This window comes from Notothenia rossii (assembly GCF_949606895.1).
Source record: "Notothenia rossii genome assembly, chromosome: 2".
NCBI lineage: Eukaryota > Metazoa > Chordata > Actinopteri > Perciformes > Nototheniidae > Notothenia > Notothenia rossii.
The window spans coordinates 63,579,711-63,585,793 of NC_136904.1; positions in this window are offsets into that span (position 1 = coordinate 63,579,711).

A 6,083-nucleotide genomic window follows, 5' to 3' on the forward strand; every position below is an offset into this window, starting at 1 on the left:
TGTTGTCTTTTGAATTGTTTGTCTAAAGTCAAGGATCTAGAACTGGTACTTAGTTTTAATGATACAGTCTGGTTATTATGCCGTTTGGAGGAGGCCTCACAGGTAAGAGCACTAACTAGCTACCATCACATGTACCTTAGCTTGACTTAAATGTATTAAACGTATAATTAAGTGATATCAAAATATAAATAACTAATGTCATGCAAACATATTCACAGGGTTCCCGCGGGGTCTTAAAAAGTCTTACATTTGATAATCTGAATTTAAGGCCTTAAAAAGGTCTTAAATATGACCAAAAAAATAAGAAAGGTCTTAAATATGATTTAGAAGGTCTTAAAAATGATCGGATTTGAAAGGTACTTCTGTGTTGCGATCGCGTCTAAAATGTGTTTTGGGGAAAATGTCCGGGTTGCAAAGTAACCAGTACGGTAAGAGCCTTTCAGTTCCCCCCAACAATTTGTATTGAAATAAATCAACATGGAACCAGTAATCACTAACTTTGTTTCCCCCGGCCCCTTATCGGAGAACACCCAGCTAGTAACCTAGCAACCAAGCTTCAGCTAGCGGCAGTCAGAAACTCATGTCTCTTCGAATCTACTTACAAATAAATATGGGGAAGTGTAAGTTCAACCGTATTTGGTTGGAAAACATCGAATTTAGGGCTTGGTTGAAACCAGTGGAGGGGAACGTGTTTGAAGCCCGCTGCACCTTTTGCAAAAGAAATCAGCGTTTGTTTTGCTAATGTAGCGTTAGCTAGTTTAGCGTTAGCTAGTGCAGCAGCTCCCGCAACAACACCGGGGGACCTCCGGGCGACGTTTGGGTCTACGTCAACCCTAAAAGCGGAGGTGCTGTAGACGCTAAATACCGTAGTTAAACACCAATCATACAACAGCAACGATGAAAGATTGTAGCCAAGGCAGCAGAGCTCTGGCTATACTGTAGCTCTTGTCACCCACACACACACACACATACACACACACACACACACACACACGCATACCATGTATACATCACTTCAGGGGACATTACATTGACTTGCATGCATTTCCTGGAGACTTACCCTAACCTTAACCATAACCAACACATGCCTAACCCTTACCCTAACCCTAATCCTAAACCTAACCAAGTCTTCACCCTAAAATTAATGATTCCCCTCATGGGGACCTCCAATTTGTCCCCATAAGGGAAGCGAGTCCCCACACAAGTGACTGTGTAAACAGATTTAGGTCCCCACAAGTATAGTAATGCTAGGCCACACACACACACACACACACACACACACACACACACACTAGGGCTGCTCGATTATGAAAAAAATCATAACCACGATTATTTTTGGTCAATAATTGATATCACGATTATTAAATATGATTATTCATTGACTTTGAAAACATCCCTTTATTGAACTTTAAAACAAATTTATAATTTGAACAGTATCTTTTTAACTGTTGATTACCCTGAACTTATAATTCAACTGAAAAAGCAATACAAAAATTAATTAAATAAATGATATATTTAAATAAATAATATCAAAATAATAAATACCAATAAATAAGATCAACAAATATTTTTGGAGCGCACTTCCACAAGCTACTTAACATATATAAATATGATAAATAAATTAGACTAAAATTAATTAGATCAAATATGTTGTAGTGCACTGTCACAACCTAGCAAAGCAAAAATAATCGTTTTTTTCGATTATGTTGTAATCGTAATTGCGATTAAAATACGATTAATTGCACAGCCCTAACACACACACACTCAAGCACACACATACACACACACACACACACACACACACATACACACACTTTTTGTCTAACACGCTAAGACAGTTCTGTACTGTTATGCTGTTATGTTCAGTCATTGTTCTTATGTTGAACATGAATACATTTACTTTGTAAGTAGTTATGGGACGTATTTCTTCTTTCTTAGCAATTTTCCTTCATACTTTATTGCCGTGAAATAGGTCTTAAATTCTATTCAAAGTGGTCATAAAAAGGTCTTAAAAAGTCTTAAATTTGACGAAACCTGCTGGAACCCTGATTAATATTTGCTTAATTCCAGTGTTGAGTTTAGCACAGTTGCATACAAACGTTAAGGGATTTTAAGATTCTGAAGTATTATGCTAAAAACTCAATAACTTAGATTATTATTTATAGTTTTGCTGAATAGTTTCATGTCCGCTTACCTTAGAATCGTAAAATGCCACGGCAGTGTGCAGATGGGGAGCATGTTAGCTTAGCTTGGTAGCTTCAGCTAGCTCTAGAACTTTCAGATCGGTGGCAGCAGGTCCCGCCTCGGCTCCGCCTCTTTGCCCTTATTTGGAGCAGGCTGGAGTATGCGGGAGTTGAACTCTGACGTCACTGTCGAGCCGTTAGTGGCCGACTCCGCCTACTAAGGGCTTCTCGACAACTCTGCAGAGTCCTATGGGTGACGTCACGGACCCTACTTCCATTTATATATACAGTCTATGGCTCCCCCCCAAGGGGGGCGAGCCCCCCAGGTTGGGAACCACTGGTCTATGATAGAGAACTGTAGCGGATATGACCGTTATCATCCTCTGGGGTAGGGGTGGGCGATATTGAAAAATATAATATCACAATATTTTTTAAGCAGTATCACGATAGACGATATTTATCACAATATTTTTTCATGTCGGTTATTATGGTTATTTTTCAAGTTACTTACCTTTTAGGTGGTTGTACTGTTAACACAAACTAAAATAAAAAGGAGTAACAGACCAAAATACCATTTCAAGCTGGTTTTAATTCTGCAATGAATCCCTGAATGAACAATTCAACAGGAATTTTGATATGGCTTCCTCAGTGTTCAAGTAGGTAGGCCTACACCCTACACAACAAACGTTAACACTGGTTTCTTCACCAATTAAAGTGCACTCTCTTGCTAAATAAAATAAAATATTCAAGGCACAGTTTCTCAGTATAAAAATTCACTTTCTGTTTTAGGTAGCACTAGCAGTGATGTAACATCAATAAACATGAAAAGAAGAGTAAAACATAACTAAGTTAAACATAAAACATCAATAAGGAAAAGTCAGTGCCAAACAATTAAAATGTAAACTTTAGACTTGAAGTGCAATCAAAGACTTTAACATAACTGAACATCTGTTTCAAAAGGGAAAAACAATATAAATACCTTATTGATAAAATAAAATATAAGCCAACAGAATCAACTAAGACAATAAATGAAGTGCAATACTTTCTGATTCCTGACTAGACAGCTTGGTTTTTACTAACCGTTATCAGTATTTAGTTACTTCGGCATCATTTTGAAACGTGTATTACATTAAATCACGGTAAAATAGGTTCATTTTGTCGTAGTTGGTTTCCACTTCAGTATTTACATGGATATAAGCCCCGCCCCCTCTCCAGCGCGTCCTGTTTGAATGACAGGAGTAAACACAGCTGACAGCCGCGGTGATACTCGGTGAGAATATTCGCATTGCGTCCGTTGTGAACGCAGTTCAGAAACCACTGTTCTGACGCTTTTAAAGCAACTACGAGATTTTAACAGTATCAGGGGCACGCAGGCCATGGTGGCCGTAGGACGTACAATTATTTTCGGGGCTTCAAGGCCAGACCGGCCGTCATGGCCGCCGTGAAAATCCTACCCTGGTGCACTATCACGATAGATATGCATATCGTGGAGACCTAATATAGTCTCGATATAGATACATATATCTATATCGTCATATTGCCCACCCCTACTCTGGGGCCTTGGAAAATTGGTTTAAAGAACACATAAAATACATTTTAATCACTTCTCATACTGTTTGTTGTCCTTAACGCACAGCAACCACAAGGTGTCCTCATCAGTCTTCCAATGACTGTTCCCACATCACTGGCTCAAAATCTCCCTCAGTTTTTGTTCATATGCCATATATTTATGCCACAGTGATGTATGTGCGGTCTTAATTGAGACAATGCCAATGTGTACAAGCACATGTAAAATGCCATACTTTACAAGTTTAATTCATATTGGAGGAAAAAAAGTTTTGAATCCAAGGAGTTCTGGTCCTTTACACTTTAACTGTACTGCTACCACTTCTTATAATAATAATGATAATAATTATATTTATACTAAACATTTGAAAGGAGTCAGAAAGATGATTACAACATAATACATTAAGAGAAATAACCTACATGAAATTATCTGCATTTGCGCTGCACTAGAAACATTGACATTTGTTTTTGTTTTTAATGTGGTAAATCAATCAATGAACATAATCATTAAAAACAAGACACATGGGTTGGGGGGGACAAAAATACTTGATGATGCCATTTTGTCATACGATGTTTCCCGGTGAAAACTTCACCTATTTGATAATGTGAAATATTTTGGGAAAGGATGTGCACGGATATTCTAGATACTAATAACAGTATTTCTTAAGATTCAGGTATGAACAATTGTATTCACAATCAATAGTTTATCAAATGAGTTGCCAATTAATATTGTGTCAACTGACCATTAGTAAACTAAGGTTGCAGCTCTAATGTATAATGATGACATGCATGAATCTTTCCAACCACTCAGTTTGACTCCACAGGGAACAGTGACAATTTTTCCTTCATAAAAAACTCTGACGAAAAGTGATTTCTAAATTGCAACATAGGAAGTGTAGCTTTGAGGACTGTTTATGTCCTTTAGTGAATGGAAAGCCAATAAACAAGTTGATTGTTGGGTGACGTAGTTCACAATAACTAACACACATACCAAAGAAATGCATTATATTCCACAATGTAAAATTGTATTGACAGCATTTATCATCAACCTAAACACCAGTCATTATTTATCATTGGAAGTATGTTTAGGTTGCATGATTTTAGGCCAGTTTTGTTTGGTTACTTTTAATCACCTTCGCCCTTACACATTTCCATCCCTTATGCTCTTTCCCACCGCAGCTAAGCGTAACTGTCAGGTGCTCCGAACTCAAACATTACTGACTGTTAACTCTGATTATGACGCCTGAGTAAGTTGCTGAACACAGCTGCACACTTAACCCCAGATTCGGTTTCAGCTGCAGCCAGAGGAGTGGTGTGGTGTGGGTCACACAGGGGCCAAACGACCACCTTATAACTTTCATAGAAATCAGATTGGATGTGATCAGACTCAGAATAAGCTAGTGAACCTTTTTTGTGCAATCAGCAGTCTATTGCCCCTATCCCTTACTGTATCTCCAACTCTGCTATTTGTACTGTGTCGTGTTTCACAGCTTCTTGAAAAACCGTTTACAGGAGTGATCCATTTACATGCGCTAAATTGCGTATTTAATAGCCGAGACATGCCCTGCAACAGAGTGCATGCTTTTAGAAATCAACACCCGCGAAATATATTCAATGGTGGACATAAGCTAACTCCTGGGGGTCAATATTCTCTGTAATGCTTAGGAAAATCATTATGACCTTAAATAATAACTTTATTTCTAAAATGTATTTTCAGTAAAAGAGTTGCAAAGTGTTGTATATGCATAAAACAGAGCAAAGATGGGAAAAGATACAAAGTGTCAGGAAGCAAATCGAGAACTACAGGTGCAATATCAAATATTGATATAAAAACAATAAAATGAATTCAAACCAACAGTCATAAAAGTAAATAAATAGGTACAAAAAAGAAATACAAAATCAGCGGAATTAAATGCAGCTGTATACAAGTGGTTTATGAGGAGTGATTTAACATGGGGTACGCAAAAATAAATGTAAACAAATTAAACACATAAAATGAAATAAATAAGTAAAAACCTTAATTTGCCCCCGAACAAAAGTGCACAGTTGTAATGTTTAACACTTCTGTATATTCATATTTGTATCCACACCAATATTTCTACTGCTGTATAGTGTTCAAAGTGTAAATAATACAACAGTTCTTGTTGATATGAAATAAAAGCATGGTTTGTTTAAAGCCATTAATTTACCATGTCTTTAATGTTCCCTGCCCTACATTTTTAACATGCTCTGATAAGGCTTCTGTTCATGCTGGTGTTTGTGTGTCTCTTGCTGAAGCTCATGACTGAAACAAAATGTATGCTCTGCAGGTATGTGTGCTGCTGCAGTTACTAA